The sequence below is a fragment of the Natator depressus genome, chromosome 10 (genome assembly GCF_965152275.1).
Source record: "Natator depressus isolate rNatDep1 chromosome 10, rNatDep2.hap1, whole genome shotgun sequence".
NCBI lineage: Eukaryota > Metazoa > Chordata > Testudines > Cheloniidae > Natator > Natator depressus.
This window is the reverse complement of record NC_134243.1, coordinates 15,075,906-15,093,178: the sequence shown is the minus strand read 5'-3', so window position 1 is coordinate 15,093,178 and position 17,273 is coordinate 15,075,906.

The following is a 17,273-nucleotide window of genomic DNA, read 5'->3' as shown; positions in this document are numbered from 1 at the left end:
CTGCAATTTTTTGTCCCACTGAAAGACATCAAACTCCCCACAGATGCCCAAAAGGAGGACTGGGAGCAATACTGTTACAGTGTCATGGAACTGCTTGGTTGCCAGTCTCCTGCATCTAGGGCTATGAGAGATGCAGAGAAGTTGTATGCCCAAACTGAAAAAGAAACACTCGGTCTGGTATATGGATGTACAAGATTTCATGACTCTTTCTCTGGGCTCGTAGCTTCAAAGCAGAAACTGATGACAGACCACTGAAAGCAATATACAAAAAAGGACTTGAGGAAGCACCACTAAGTATAGAGTGGCTACTTTTGAAAATACAGAAGTATGATTTGACCCTGGAGTTCCAACCTGGATGCTACTTAATAATGGGAGACGTTACACTCAAACATATGCTCTATCTGACAATATACAACTTGATGATCTGGAACAAACAGTAAACACACATGTTAACATCATATAAATGTCTTGTATCTCCAGGCTTAGGGGATTAATTGGAGTCAGAAATAGGTAAAGATGAAATGCTACAAACAGTGATACAAGTGATAAGTAAAGGAGGGAAAATCAGTGCTTCCCACCTGCTATAAAAATGAGCTTTTGATGATCCTCAGGAGTGCTCCTGAAGGGGACACAGATCGTGGTTCCCACAGTGATAAGGAAAATATTGGAACAAATACAAGGGCACCTGAGAATGACCAAATCAAAAAAGAGAGAGAAGTTGTATTCTGGCCACGGATAAATAATGAAATCAAAGAAATGGTGAGCAGGTACTGAATGTGTCAGAAGTACAGGGATTCTCAGCTGAAAGAACCAGTGATGTAGCACAAACTTGCCATTCCATGGGACAAAGTTGGAATTGACCTGCATTTAGTTTCTTACTGTATTAGGCTTAGACTTGCGTGTTTTATTTTATTTTGCTTTGTAATTCACTTTGTTCTGTTTGTTATGACTTGGAACCATTTCAATCCTACTTTTTATATTTAATCACTTTTTACTTCACCCAGAGCAAGTATTAATTCTTGGTGGAGCAAACAGCTCTGCGTATCTCTCTGTGTTATAGAGGGCAAAAAATTTATGAGTTTACCCTGTGTAAGCTTTATACAGAGTAAAACGGATTTATTTGGGGTTTGGATCCCATTGGGAACTGGGGTATCTGGGTGTTGGAGACAGGAGCACTTCTTAAGCTGTTCTCAGTTAAGCTTGCAGCTTTTGGGGGACGTGGTTCAGACCTGGATCTGTGTTTGTAGCAGGCTAGTGTCTGGCACAACCATGCAGGGCACTGAAGTCCCAAGCTGCCAGGGAAAACAGGCTCAGAGGTAGTCCCAGCACATCAGGTGCCAGTTCCTAAGGGGGTTTCTGTGACCCAACCTGTTACACATTTTTTAAAAAAGGGATTCCCAACTTGAGATACTTTGGTACAACTCTCAAAAGCGATGAGTACCCACAGCTCCTACAGAAGCTAAAGGCAGCTACATATGTTCAGTGCCTCTGAAAACCAAGTCCACTACACCTGGAAGTTGTGTGCCCAAAATGAAAGGCAGCTTTTGAAAATGCATAGCTTACCTTTTCTGTGGTCCCCATTGACTTCAATGGGACCAAGAGGTGATGCCTGTATCTCAGTACAGGGATACTACTATACTTGGTTTCAGAGTAGCAGCCGTGTTAGTCTGTATTCGCAAAAAGAAAAGGAGGACTTGTGGCACCTTAGCGACTAACCAATTTATTTGAGCATAAGCTTTCGTGAGCATCCGATGAAGTGAGCTGTAGCTCGCGAAAGCTTATGCTCAAATAAATTGGTTAGTCTCTAAGGTGCCACAAGTACTCCTTTTCTTTTTACTATACTTGGTGTGCATGCAAGACCCCTGCTGGTCATCAAGTTTATACAATTTGGAGAGATTTCCTGTACGTGTAATACTGGTGCAAACTTTTAAATTGTAACTGGTGGCATTGCAAGATTGATAAGATTAGGTAATGCTTGCAAAGTACTGTGGAAGTACTAAGTATTATTGTGGTGGGAGTTTGAGAATTTCTCTTACTGCATAAGAAACACAGAGGAGGAATTTGTAAAAATTCTCCTCCTTTTCTGAACATCTCCCAAAATAAAATACTGAATAAATGAAAATACATAAAGCATTAGCTGCATGCATGATAAAACAACACAGAATTTTTTTTTTTTACAGCAGGAGGCATTGACAATTACTCTAGATCATTAGTAAAATTATTACAAATTTATTAAAGGCAGTGCAGAGGCAGATCAATTATCTGAGAATGTTCCCATACTCTAAAGTCTCAAACTGCAATACAACCAGAAACAAACAAACAAAGACTTTCACAGGAAAAATACTGTCACTGGAACCAAGTTTTGATTTTTTTTTTCTTTTTTTTGCATTGGAAAATGAATCTAAATGATACTTCAGTCTTCACATTTTAATTCCTCTCAAAAAACTTTTTCTTTGTAATAAAATTCTAAGGCCCAGACTTTGTGTGAGAGATGGAAAATCAGAGAAACTTTCTCAAGTGCTTTGCATGAAACAGTAACACAAATTACAAATAAAACCAATTTTGAAAAATAACCTTTGCCAGTCATCTTTATGAATTAAAAACATAGGGCCAGATCTTAGCTGGTGTAAATCCGCATCACTGTATGGTCTTCAGCTCAGACTGGCTGAGGATCTGGCCTATAATATCAAGGTGTCATTCACAAACTTTAAATAACCCGTCATTGGCCTTGAATGTATCATTATGTAGCCTTTTTCCCCAGGTACAATATAGGTTATACTTGAGAGAAAAAAAAAATCAGTATGGATTAATGTTCTCAGCCTTCACTATGCTTCATAGTGGCTGTCACTAAAAGTAACAAGGCAACAAGGAATAGAGGTTGAGGGGATGACAGATTAAGCTTCTTAGGTCTGTTAAGGATTTAGTAAATTGACTGACTCCACATAATGATCCAGTTTTTCTCTTCCTCTTTCAGAAAGAGCCCATCAGCACAGATTTTTTCCCAAGGTATTTAAATTATCTTAATATATATATTTTTAAATGTCTAATATTCCCCGCCCTCCACTACCTTCCCCGCCCCCCCCCTTAGAATCATAGACTATCAGGGTTGGAAGGGACCCCAGAAGGTCATCTAGTCCAACCCCCTGCTCGAAGCAGGACCAATTCCCAGTTAAATCATCCCAGCCAGGGCTTTGTCAAGCCTGACCTTAAAAACCTCTAAGGAAGGAGATTCTACCACCTCCCTAGGTAACGCATTCCAGTGTTTCACCACCCTCTTAGTGAAAAAGTTTTTCCTAATATCCAATCTAAACCTCCCCCATTGCAACTTGAGGCCATTACTCCTTGTTCTGTCATCTGCTACCATTGAGAACAGTCTAGAGCCATCCTCTTTGGAACCCCCTTTCAGGTAGTTGAAAGCAGCTATCAAATCCCCCCTCATTCTTCTCTTCTGCAGACTAAACAATCCCAGCTCCCTCAGCCTCTCTTCATAAGTCATGTGCTCTAGACCCCTAATCATTTTTGTTGCCCTTCGCTGGACTCTCTCCAATTTTTCCACATCCCTCCTGTAGTGTGGGGCCCAAAACTGGACACAGTACTCCAGATGAGGCCTCACCAGTGTCGAATAGAGGGGAACGATCACATCCCTCGATCTGCTGGCTATGCCCCTACTTATACATCCCAAAATGCCATTGGCCTTCTTGGCAACAAGGGCACACTGTTGACTCATATCCAGCTTCTCGTCCACTGTCACCCCTAGGTCCTTTTCCGCAGAACTGCTGCCTAGCCATTCGGTCCCTAGTCTGTAGCGGTGCATTGGATTCTTCCATCCTAAGTGCAGGACCCTGCACTTATCCTTATTGAACCTCATCAGATTTCTTTTGGCCCAATCCTCCAATTTGTCTAGGTCCTTCTGTATCCTATCCCTCCCCTCCAGCGTATCTACCACTCCTCCCAGTTTAGTATCATCTGCAAATTTGCTGAGAGTGCAATCCACACCATCCTCCAGATCATTTATGAAGATATTGAACAAAACCGGCCCCAGGACCGACCCCTGGGGCACTCCACTTGACACCGGCTGCCAACTAGACATGGAGCCATTGATCACTACCCGTTGAGCCCGACAATCTAGCCAGCTTTCTACCCACCTTATAGTGCATTCATCTAGCCCATACTTCCTTAACTTGCTGACAAGAATACTGTGGGAGACCGTGTCAAAAGCTTTGCTAAAGTCAAGAAACAATACATCCACTGCTTTCCCTTCATCCACAGAACCAGTAATCTCATCATAAAAGACGATTAGATTAGTCAGGCATGACCTTCCCTTGGTGAATCCATGCTGACTGTTCCTGATCACTTTCCTCTCATGTAAGTGCTTCAGGATTGATTCTTTGAGGACCTGCTCCATGATTTTTCCAGGGACTGAGGTGAGGCTGACTGGCCTGTAGTTCCCAGGATCCTCCTTCTTCCCTTTTTTAAAGATTGGCACTACATTAGCCTTTTTCCAGTCATCCGGGACTTCCCCCGTTCGCCACGAGTTTTCAAAGATAATGGCCAAGGGCTCTGCAATAAGTGCATTAAATACTTCCCCTGAATAAGTGCATTAAATACTCATGAAAGTGAGAGACTTAAAACACTGGACCTGATCATTCACTACTTTGCACCCTCATAAAGTCAGTGCTCCCATTCTGATGTGGTAGTTTTACATACCCTCAGCACAGGGATAAATGATGATGCAAGGTGGTGGAGAAATAGCCCCACTAGCCTGAGCCAGGCATATAGGACCAGATTCTGATCTCAGTTATACCAGAGTAAATCTGTTGACACTCTTTTGACTTCACAAGTGTAATCGAGACCAGAATCTGACCCATTGTGAATATTTCAGGACAAGTGTTGTCAGTGAACCTCAGCCTGGACCTGCAATGCTATCATTAACTCACTCCTCCTCCAATTTAAATTGAGAGTGCCAGTTGTGCCCAGTTGTTTGGGGGTTTTGCAAAGGCCACAGATGGGGCCTTGGAAGAACACCCTAAACTCATCTTAGATGAAAGGCTAGATACCCATCTGATTGTTGTAATATACACTGTATAGTGCACCAGGAGCCAGCTGCATCAGATAGGAAAGCATATTATGACCTGGTCCTTGATGAATTTATTATAAAAAATGTGGAGCTCTAGCACTGTCTTCCAGGAAAACTGCAAATTTGGGTTGGTGAAGGGTTAATTCCTTAAGGAAGGGCTGAGTTTCCCATCTGCTGCTGGTGGGAGTGGGTCAGAAAATGCTGAATGACTAAACTACAGGTTCCAGGATTTGCCAATAGAAGAGGGGCAAACTGGCAATAGCTGATTATCTTCAACTAGCAATTGGCCAGTAGCCTCCCTCCTTCCTCCCCACCCCCCAACCTGCAATACACATGTAACATGTGCTTCAATTTAAAGCACATACATAAACGAGCACTGGGTCAAGGTCCAAGAGTTTTGAGGCCCATAAAAAGATAGACTGGAACCTGGGCCTGAGAGCTTTCCTTTCTGTTCAGAAATATGAGTAGCTGGTGCTCTTCAGGAATGCTATTATATGCTGAGAAAACCCAGTTGTCTCTCTTGTTGTTTACTTAACCTACATTTGAGAACTCCATTCTTGAGGATAAGAGTTGGTGAACCAAAATTGGTGTTCAAACAAACCAAAACTTGCACTTGCTTTTTGTCTTTTTTGTAGATTTCAGTCAGGGTTAAAATTTAAATGATTTGTTTTTCCCCGAGGAAACTAAAGCATGTAGTCTGATAAAATCAAACCAACTTCACATATGGTACATCGGAGGCCTGGTCTACACTAGGGGGACGGGATCGATATAAATTACGCAACTTCAGCTACATGAATAACGTAGCTGAAGTCAGCGTACTTAGATCTACTTACCGTGGTGTCTTCACTGTGGTAAGTCGACCCCACCTATGCTTCTCGCTCCGGTGGAATAGAGGAGTCAACAGGAGCGCTCGGCGGTTGATTTATCGCCTCTAGACTAGATGCAATAAATCGACCCCTGCTGGATCGATCGCTGCCCATCGATCCAGCGCATAATGTAGACATCCCCTGACACTTTTTAAATTGGGCTGTCTCATGGACCCTAATCTCACCATTCTCTCTCTCTCCCTGCCCTTTAAGCAATGAGATTAGCATAAGAAAGGAACAAGGTTTTAGGTGAGAAGACAAACACTAATGTGGAGGCAAAAAGAAGACGGGGAGATAAGATCAGACATAGTTTGAATGTGTAATGCATGCTTCATGTGTATGATATGGATAATTTTGGTGAAGGTCAGAAGGCCTCCCCAATAGTACATAATTCCATTTCCATCCAAGGTAGTAGATGAAATCCTGTCCCCATTGAAGTCCAAAGCAAAATTCCCATTGACTTAATTGGAGCTAGGGTTTCACCCTGTATGTCTGAGGATCTCCACCTTGAGTTTGGAAGCTATTTTCTGATGTTACAGATGTATCATTGTTTATTGCTTTCAATTCTGAATCTTGCAACACTTCTGCTTGCATATTTGTCTGTGTGCGCTGATCCTTCAAAGTCTACAGATACAAACAATTCTACTGTAACGTTCTACATGTGTGTAAGGCTTTGCAGGATCAAAGCTTTAGCAACTGAAAATTCAAGAGAGTGTGGTTTGTGCAGTTTTCCTAATAGATTTACTCAGATATTGTTAGGCTGGAAGGTGTTAATGACTGCCATCAAGCATGTCTTTCATCTATAGATCAATCACAGATCTGGTTAAAGTCTATTGGGGTACTAACCAAATTTCATTCAGGTTAAATGGAAGGTGTATTTAAATGCCACTTTGTATCATGTTAGCTGAAGCAATAGGATGCCACTGAACTGCAGAGCAAAGCTGCTCAGAAGCTAAGTCACATTGTTCCATCCACTCTTAAATTGGATCTTTGGGCTGCAGCCCCCCATTTCCCAGCTCTGTTATCCGGAAAGACTCAGTTTGGCACCTATAAGCCTTTTCCACTCGGGAGCATGTGACAGTATAAATTTGCAGTGACCCAGCGTCTTAAAAACAAGTATTTATTCATTCGCCCAAAGGTACAAAGTACACAGGACAGAAGGTCAATATAACAAAAAATCCTGTATGTATATTTCCTACACCTCATTCTTTCCTTGCAAGCATTTGACACTACCTGGCCAGCCTCCCCTCCTTTCTGACTATCTTTATGGTTTAGGATCCCCTTTCACCGTAGCGCTAGCCTTTGGAGGAGTAAATTGTTCTTAGCCTGGGTGGAGCTAGGTAGGGGGTATTCCCCAATAAACCACCACCCTACTGTTTCCTCAGGGCTTTTATTTTTATTTAGCCTTCTCTCCTTCATTCCTTTGATTTAACTCTATGCATTCAGGAAAGAGAATATCTCACACAACCTGAGGTGCATATAATATTTATAAAAAATACTACTTATAACTCCCTCATTCTCCGCAGATGTACTATAGCATTTTAGTCTTTTTGGATCAAAAATAGATACAAAGGATTCTGGGACAGGGGCCACAAGGAAACAAATTGGGGTGGTTTGGGGGTCACAGATGGGGAAAAGTTGAACATTCCTGTCTTCTGGGAACCTTCTGGCAGGGAACATAATTCCTCTGTGATGTGGGCTTAGAAAGTGCTGTCATGCTTTTTGTTTCATAAGAGATGCTGTAGGGTGTGAGTCAGTTGGGATAATTGTGTGAGAACAATATTCTGTTTCAGGCAGCAACGCATCATTGCCCACCAAATAGGTTTACTCTTTGTTTTAAATTTTAGTCTTGTTTATCTGTAGATTTGAGAACATCTTGTTCACTACGACGTAGTCACAGATGTGTCCTGGTACAATAACTCGACAAGCCACGTGGGAAGAGTTGGCATATATAGCCGTTGAGCCACATAATTTTTGTACTGTCGTCATTGCTGCAAACTTTTACCAGTTGTGAATATTAAGACATTCCATCAAAATAACATCTGGGGAAAACTACTGTCTAAATCAAACTGCAGACTTTTTTTTCACTTGGTACCAACTTTTCTATCCAGTCTGCTCTTCCCCCGAAGATGCATTAGTCACCAAACCACCGATAGCTATTATGGTATAAATATAAATAGAACATTACATGACAAATTTCTCCATCTGATGGTGATATGCTCTAACTAGTGATGGATAAGCAGCAAACAACCGGGATAAAGAACCCCATATCTGTAATGCTAGGTTAAAACTCTTGCAAGAATAGGTGGTCGTATGACCATAGTAAGGAATCACAGAAAGGGCTACTTTCATTTAGCCCTGAACAAGAAAATTTGCTTGAAATAAGGAAACTACTATCATCCTTAAAGGCACTCTTCCCCTATTTTGCTGTAGCAGGTTGTAGACAGAAGCTCTGCTTTGCCAGGTGGGTTGGGATGGGTGGAAGTAAGCTGCTACTGGTCTTCCTCGCCATCTTCTCAGGTGTGGAGAGAAAAATGAACGGTCACGACTCCCTTCCTTGTTGAGACCCAGCCCATGAGTGTGTTGTCCATTAATTACATTAAGCTCATCAGATCATCAGGCGCTCTACCGGGTGAGACATGAAAGGATTTTGAACTAAACCATTCCAGAATTCAAACAGGAGCTTGCAAGAATAACAAAATCTGTGTGTGGTGATGGGGGAGGGAGGGAGCTAGGAAAATAGATTTAAAAAAAAATATTATGGTTAGATTTCTTGGGAGGGGGAAAAAAAATCTACATATTGATTTCTAAACATGTTTCAATCTGTGCTTCTGGCTTCCTACTATTTTGCATCCCAGCTCACTCCCCAGCCACCTCTTCTGTGCCCCCTCTCTACACTACTATTCAACCCTCAGGCCCTGATGGTGTAAGCAATACGGGCCGATCCGATAGCCGTGTGCAACTCCCTTATGTAAGCCTCTGCCCACATGAACAGCTTGCAGGATCAGGGCTATCTTGAGCATGTAGCCTTGGAGTGCATTAGCTCATTCAGTGACTTCTGACGACGACATGCTGTTTTTGCTTTGCCTCCCACCCCTCCTCACTTCCTGCAAAGAACATCGTCCCCGACCTACATCACTCACAATCTAAAATCTGATCCTCATCACTGAAGTTGATTGTGGGGGAAGGGAAAATCAATCAGAGAAACATATTGGGGGGTGTGGCTCAGAGAAACCAGGGCTGTAAGCACTGAGCAGATAGTAAAGGAATTTTCATTACCAGTTCGCAGGAAGGCTTGTGTGCTACTCCAGGAAGAAAGGCCATGAAAGGCAGCCTGTGTGTGCTGTTTCTTTGTCATCTACTGTAGTGGTGCTATTTTGGGTCATTATTCCTCTCATACATATCAAATCTGAATACAACTCCTGAATTGTATAAAGTATTGGTAAGATTTGACTTCGGTGCCCCAGAGAGAGAGACTAAGGCATAAGGGCAAACATTTCATCTGGCAGTTTAGCCTTTACTTAGCAACAGCTTAGGTATTGGCAGAGCTGTATTGCAGGGATCTACAGACTGGGTTTTTCATAGAATGGTCGAACTGTGGGACTGGAAGGGACCATGAGAGGCCAGATTCTAGTCTAGCCCCGCCCTGTTCTGAGGCAGGGTCAAACATACACAGACCATCCCTGTTAGACCACAGTTTGTCTAACCTATTCTTAAAATCTTCCAAGGATGGGGATTCCACAATCTTCCTTAGCAACCTTTTTCAGTACTTAACTTCAAATTGGAAAGTTTTTCCTAATATCTAACCTAAATCTCCCTTGTTGCAGATTCAGTTGATTATTGCTTGTTCTATCCTCCATGGACATGGAGAACAATTGATCACAGTCCTTTTTATGGTGGCCCTAACATATTTGAATGCTATCAGGTCTCCCCAATCCTCTTTTCTCAAGACTAAACATACCCAGATTTTTTAAAATCTTTCCTCATAGGTCAGATTCTCTAAACCTTTATCATTTTTGTGGCTCTCCTCTGGATTCTCTCCAATTTCTTGGTATCTTTTTTTAAAGCGTGGCACCCAAAAGTGGACACAGTACTCTCCAGAAGCCTATAGAGCAGGACAATTACCTCCCATGTCTTACATACAACACTCCTGTTAATACACCCCAGAATATTACCCTTTTTCTCAACTGCATCACATTGTTGGCTCATACTGAATGTGTGATCCCTATAGACCCTTATAGATCCTTTTCTACAGTTATTCCTCATTTTGTATTTGGGCATTTGAGTTTTTCTTTCCTAAGAGTTGTACTTGTTTCTGTTGGAGTTCATCTTTTCGATTTCAGACCAATTCTCTAATTTTTACATAATTGTGGATCAAATCCTACTCTCGGTTACATGGATCCCTTCCTATTGACAGTGTGGTCTAGTAGTTTTAATAGGAGCTTGAAAGGTAGAATTTCTAAGCATACATCCTGGCTTTGTCCCCTGACAAATCACCTAACCTCTCTACAATTATCTATCTGAGATATTAAATACCATTGTACTGACAGAGGGCAGTGCTAATATCCCCATTTAACAGAGAGGGAAATGAGGCACAGAGAAGCTAAGGGACTTGCCCAAGGTCATACATGAAATTTGTAGCAGAGCAGGGATTTGAAACCCAGTTTCCCAAAGCATAGGTTTGTGCCCTAACCACTAGCCCATTCAGCCTCTCGGTTCCCTTCTTTTTAAAATAGAGCTAATAATATTTAGCTAGCTTTGCAAAATACTTGGGCCCAGATCCACAATTTCAATGTGAGTTAGGGGCTGAAATACCTTTCAGGATCTGGGCCCTGGAGCTCTTCCTATGAAAAGTGCTGTGAGGTACAACTGTGGAGAATGTTTATTGTAACTCCTAGAAGAGTTTGGCCCCATTAGGGCTTCAACTCATTGGCACAAGTGGCGGGGATAAGGAGGAATTACTGATAGAGATCTATATCCTCTGTCACTTCTGTGCACGTCCCTAGACTTTGGTGGGATTTCATAGGTGCCAATAAGAACAAAATTTGGTTCACAATGTTTTACTTTGGTGAGTCCAAGACAAACCACCAAATCCTCTATAATATACTAACACAAATCTATACTCCTTGCTTTAACCACTAAACCTCACTCCCTCACATGGACACTTGAGGGAAAAAAAGATGATTGTTGTTAAGATCAGATACATGTTTTGACTTGCTAATTTTGGTCATGGCTCTTTAAGTTCTCCAAATAATGTAAAGGCGTGATCCTATAGGTTCTTGCACCCATGAGGAGTCCTATTAAACGTGTAATCTAATTAAGGTCTAGATTGTGAAATGAAGTGGATTTCAGGGGATATTTGGACCTTGGATCTGGGCATGTAGGAGTTGGCGGGGCTACTCACTAGCTTAATTGGGGGAGGTCTAGGTTGGATGTTAGGAACAACTTTTTCACTAGGAGGGTGGTGAAGCACTGGAATGGGTTACCTAGGGAGGTGGTAGAATCTCCTTCCTTAGAGGTTTTTAAGGTGAGGCTTGACAAGGCCCTGGCTGGGATGATTTAGTTGGGGATTGGTCCTGCTTTGAGCAGGCGGTTGGACTAGATGACGTCCTGAGGTCCCTGATATTCTATGATTCTACTTCCTCCTTGGATTAGCTGGAGGTGAGTGGAAACAGGCAGAGCCTTAGTTTTGAGTCTTGTGATAACTGGTGGTTTTTCTCAAAGCCTGGAATGAGGTGAGTACATGAGAATCTCCACCTTTGTTTGCGGTGGGGAGGAGAAGGTAATCCCTCATAGTTACAAAGAAAAGCTTGAAAACCCGACCCTAATGGCTCAAAAAGCAGAAGGCAAATAAAAAGATCCTCAAACTTATCATTTAAAACATCCTGTGATTTTTTTTTTTTAAGCCAATGTCATGATTTCTATGGGGGGCCTGACTTGTGCTGTTTTGAATGCTTGAGGTTGGTAATAGTGAACCTCGCTATTCCCAATCCCCAGCAGGCAGTAATTACTGGTGCAGGTCTGCTGCGAATTACTTCCTCCGAATTCTTGAAGCAAGAGGAAAGCAGAGGAGGAATTGTGACTCAGAAGTATGTGTGTGTGAGTCACAATGCCTCCTGTGGTGGTGCGGTTTACATGCCACCCCTTGCTTAGGGCAGTGCCTAGAGTCACAGTCTATCCCGAAGGAATAGCTGAGTGTTTGCAAGGGATACAGTCTCTCTCACCCCTTGAAAAACAACACTTTCTTATTCTTAGCTCAGAAAAAGAATTAACCATAGCCTAGCATTAAAATATACAGGCAAGTTACAAATGAAATGGAAACATCTCTTCCCTTCATATGTGTCTTCCTCAATGACACTTATTTAAAAGAACTCTAGCCCTTGGGTACGTTAGAACTCTGTGAATATATTCAGGAATGATCATCACATCACAGTGATGTTGCCTAAACAAGCAGGAAAAGCTTGAAGAGCAATGAGCACTTTGGTTTCATGGCATTCTTTAGCCTTTTATTAAAGCATTTGTCAGTCATGTTTTCAGACCTGAAATTCTAACGAGTAACTGGCATTACTATTGTTTATTGCTTTGATGTCAAATCTTTTATTTATTTATTTGGAATTCAGCCCAGAAGTGGATTACTGCTTTTCCATGTCCGGTCTTAAAATATTTGATTTAAGCTTTCAGAATGCAAATTAATCTAGATGTATTTGTAAATGGAAAAGACATGGGGGTTTCTATTTTTATGACAGTCAAGCTAATGGGCTAGAAACAGTGATGATAATGAAACCAGATATTTGTATTTACAAAAAAAATGGCAACATCTAAAGTCTTATTTTAGAGGTGCTGAGATGGGAAAGAAAGCTGTAATCAGCTTGTCATCTTTGTCTACCTCCATAGGGTGTTAGCAGCTTGTAGATTTTAAGCAAAGTCAGGCAGTCCTGGGCATGGACTGATTCTTGCTATAGGAGAACATGGTCAGTCAACTCTGTTGTAGCATTTGATCTAGCTGTGGCGCTGACCATATGTCAAGTGAACAAGAGACTGGTTAGTTTCACTGCTGCTATAGACTAGTGGGCAGCAGCAAAACTGACAGAAACATGTCATTTCAGTCTGTAGCTGCCAGGATTTCCACAGTCTGGCTCCATGGCAAACCTGCCTGATGGGCGGGCTGGGAGCCTGAAAGCGCTGGGAGTGTCAGCTCTGAAGCAACCAGGTGGAAGAGGCGATAAAGACCTGGTGGGCTGTTAAGGAGCTTGGAAGCCAGGGCTTCCCAACTCCCAGGCCAGTTGGCTCCCATGGACAGTGCAGGCAGCGAGCTAGCTCAGGAGTCTGGAAGCTTTATGGTCCTTTACTTGCAGGCAGTTTGCCAATAGTGGAGGTGAGGGGGCAGAGTGAGGGCAGCTGGCTTCAGCAGAGTTACTGAGCATGCTCAGTACAAGCTGAGCAGCAAATCTGGGTGGGCACAGGACAACCTGCATGCCTCTAGGGGGCTGCATTGGACAGGGCCGGCCCACAACATTTTGGCACCTGAGGCGGGGAGCTCAAATGATGCCCCCATGCCCCCTCACTTGGGCCAAAACTTTGAAAGGTCTCAATTCTGCCTTCTTCCAGTTCTACTCCTCTCATGGCATTGCTCTGCTACCTACCTCAATGAAGGAGAACTAACAACTTAAAATGCCTTGTTCAAAAATTTTAAGTAACACTTAACTTTCAAAGGCCTGAACAGCAAATGTAACTTTTCTTGTCTGCAGAGTAAACACTGGCATTTTTATCTGTCTGAACAATCAAAGTGGTGCTTTCCGTGCCGTCTTGGTTGCAAAGATTTGAACTGCTTCCTGAAGGTCCACAGTCTGGGTAGCTCATGCTCTGTTGAGATGGTTGCAAGGCCGACCGGCCTCTCCTGTGTCATTGTGGAGCGTAGATGTGTTTTTATTAACTTCAGCTTGGAGAAGCTGTGTCCTCCACTGGCAACTGTTACAGGAAGTGTTTAGAAGTATGCACAGAGCAACAAAAGCATTTGGAAAGAGGGTGGTCATCTTATTTGTGCGCACATATTCCAGAACAGCCTTTGGAGTTGATCCTCCTGAAATGTATCTTGAAAGAGCTTTCAGTTTATCACCTAAATCACTCGCATCAATATCGCGCATGTCATCATGTGTCAACACTGTCTCTAGTGCCCTGCATTGCTGGTGTAGGCCTTCTTCAGGTACAGTGAGGAGTTTTGGAATATCATACAACATTCTAAATATACTGCTGTGTTCCCTTGAGCTGCATGAAACGTTCTTTAACTGACTGTATTGCACAGTCTAGCACCTGGTTAAAGAATTCAACTTTGAATTGTTGTTTGGGGTCTCTCGTGGGATTATCCCGTGCCTCGTAATCAAAATGTCTTCTTCCATGACTCTTGTATTCTTGAATGGGTGAGAAAATAGCTTCAGTGTGAAGTTCCTCTGCCAACTTCTGTGCACTCTTCAGAACGTTTTGAAATCCCCCCCATCTGACCGGTAAGACTGTAGGTATCACTTTGCTTTGCCCAGTTGTTCCATTGCTCCAGATATATCAAGGTCAACACCTTGGAGTCTCTTGCTTACAACTTTTATTTCAAACAGTATATCAAGCCACAACACTAAGCCACACAGAAATTTGAAGTTATGTATGTTTCTGGTGATTCCATTTCCCTCTGCCACTGTTCTCCCATGAACAGTTCCTGTCATAGCATTATCCTCTGTTAGGATATAGATATTCAGGCCTATCTGTAAAGGCCTATACTCTAAGAATTTAGGTGTATTCTTATCACTTAGCTAGTTATAGAGGTATAAAAGAGAGAATCAAAATCACTGTCTGCTGGTGTAAGGGCCTTCTCTTACTGTGACAGTCTGAGGCCCTGTGCTTAGGCTAAGATCTTTGGCTAAGCAGCAGAGGCAGCCATAAGCTGGGAAGCGAACAGTCCACATCCTCACATTCCAAACTAGTCACATTGAAATAAGGTGCTATTGGGCTGTTAGGAGTACAGTCCTGTCCTGATAATGCCTATGGCCTCCAGAGAAAGGGAAGTGCCTAGAAGATGTAAAAGGAAACTTAGTTTGATAGTATCCTGTCTGGCAAGAACTCACTTATCAACAGCTGGGATGTGAAATCCTCATTTCTGTGTTTGTTCTATCACTGTAATCCCCATTTCCCTATTGTTTGTCTGCATAATCTCTGTCTGGTTCTGTGATTGTTCCTGTCTGCTGTATAATTAATTTTGCTGGGTGTAAACTAATTAAGGTGGTGGGATATAATTGGTTAAATAATCAGGTTACAATGTGTTAGGATTGGTTAGTTAAATTTCAGCAAAATGATTGGTTAAGGTATAGCTAAGCAGAACTCAAGTTTTTCTCTATAGTCTGCAGACAATCAGGAAGTGTGTGTGTGTGGGGGGAAATGGGAACAGGGAATGGGGGTGGGGAAATTGGAATCATGTTTTGCGAAGGGAGGGAATGGGAACAGGGACATAGGTAAAGCTCTGTGGTGTCAGAGCTGGGAAGGGGGACACTAAGGAAGGAAACTGGAATCATGCTTGCTGGAAGTTCACCCCAATAAACATCGAATTGTTTGCACCTTTGGACTTCGGGTATTGTTGCTCTCTGTTCATGCGAGAAGGACCAGGGAAGTAAGTGGGTGAAGGAATAAGCCCTCTAACATCCTCCATAATGGCAACTATGGCAGCATCTATCTTCTCAATTTGATGTTCGATAGGCTTTATCGCCTGCACTCGACTTTCCCATCATGTGGCACTCAGTGATTTCAGTGTCAGAGAGGATGTTCCCAGATGTTGCTTCAAAATTTGCCATCGATGAGTTGATGCAGAGAAAAATACACAGTTGCTTTGAATTACATTAAAAAATTCAGCAGCCTCACTAGAAGCTGATGCTGCATCACTGACCACGGAGTTCACCGAATGAGAACTGCATGGGACAAAAAAAGCTCGAAGGTTTAACTCTCGGATCCATGTCTGCACTCCTCTGTTCTTTCCTCTCATGTTGGCACCATTATCATAGCCCTGACCTCTTATGCCAGCTATCGCAATTCCCGTATCTTCCAGCTTTTTAAGAAGCGCATTTGTCATACCAGCTCCTGTAGTATCATCAATGTCAATAAATTCTAGAAAATGCTCTCTGACAGTCACCATTGCAGGGACATTTTCACTAGGTTCTGTTATTGTTACAAAATGCACCATTAAAGTCATTTGTTCCGTATGGCTGATGTCAGGTGTGCAGTCCAGGATAACAGAGTAATATCTTGCTGACTTCAGATCTGCCACAATCTTCTGTTTGACTTTTGTTGCCAGTAACTGTATGATCTCATTTTGAATTGTTTTTCCAAGGTAGTGGTATGTGTACATTTCTTGGGTGGTGACTTTCTTTTTAGATGCTCCTGGAGTACAGCATCAAACTCAGCCATCAGCTCCACAATTTTAAGAAAGTTTCCATTGTTTGGCACATACAGCTGATCTGAAGTGCCACGTGGTGCTAGGTTTTGGGTAGCAAGCATTTTCACAATGGCAATGAGCCTTTTCAGAACATTTTGCCAGTAAAGAGACTCTGATGCAATCTTCTCTTGATGTTGATCATCTATGGTGGCCTTTAACCTTAGTCTCATCTCACGTTCTTTCCACCTATGGAATGCTTTCTGGTGATTTGCTGCCTTCTCATGGCATGCCAGATTTCTAGCCAGATTTTTCCAGTCCTTTGTTCCTGTAGAACCCAATGTGGCTGGAACATTAGACTGGAAGAGTTTGCAACAAAAACAGTATGCAGCATTATGGGTTTTTGAGTACATAAGCCATGGCCTCTCCACTTTGACACCATTGGGGATTTCACGCCAGTAATGTGTTGGATGAAAACTTCCATTTTCATTGTCTTTGGGGAACATTAAGTTTTTCACTTGCTGTGGCCCATGCAGTACAAGGAAGTCCCTCAGGATACTGCTCGAGTAGGTCCACAGTTCTGGATCATCTAGACTTAAGGAACTAAACTCAGCAGCAGCTGTTTCTTGCACCTCCACCACACTCTTCTCTGATCTACACTTTTGTTCAGGAATGTGCATGGTTACATCCATTTGAGATGGAGATATGAATGCTGCAGTAGCTGCCAGGTCACCTTCACTCTGAATAACTGGAAGATCAGGCATCTCTTCACCACTCAAATCCTCACTGGGCCTGTGTATCTCAGGAGAGCTCCTTCCTGCTTAGATAGAAAACTTTCCTTTGCTTTCTTTCTTTTTCTGAATGCTGCCCCAGAGGGGCATTTTCTTCTTTCACTCATGACTGCTATTCAGTGCCAGCTATAGTG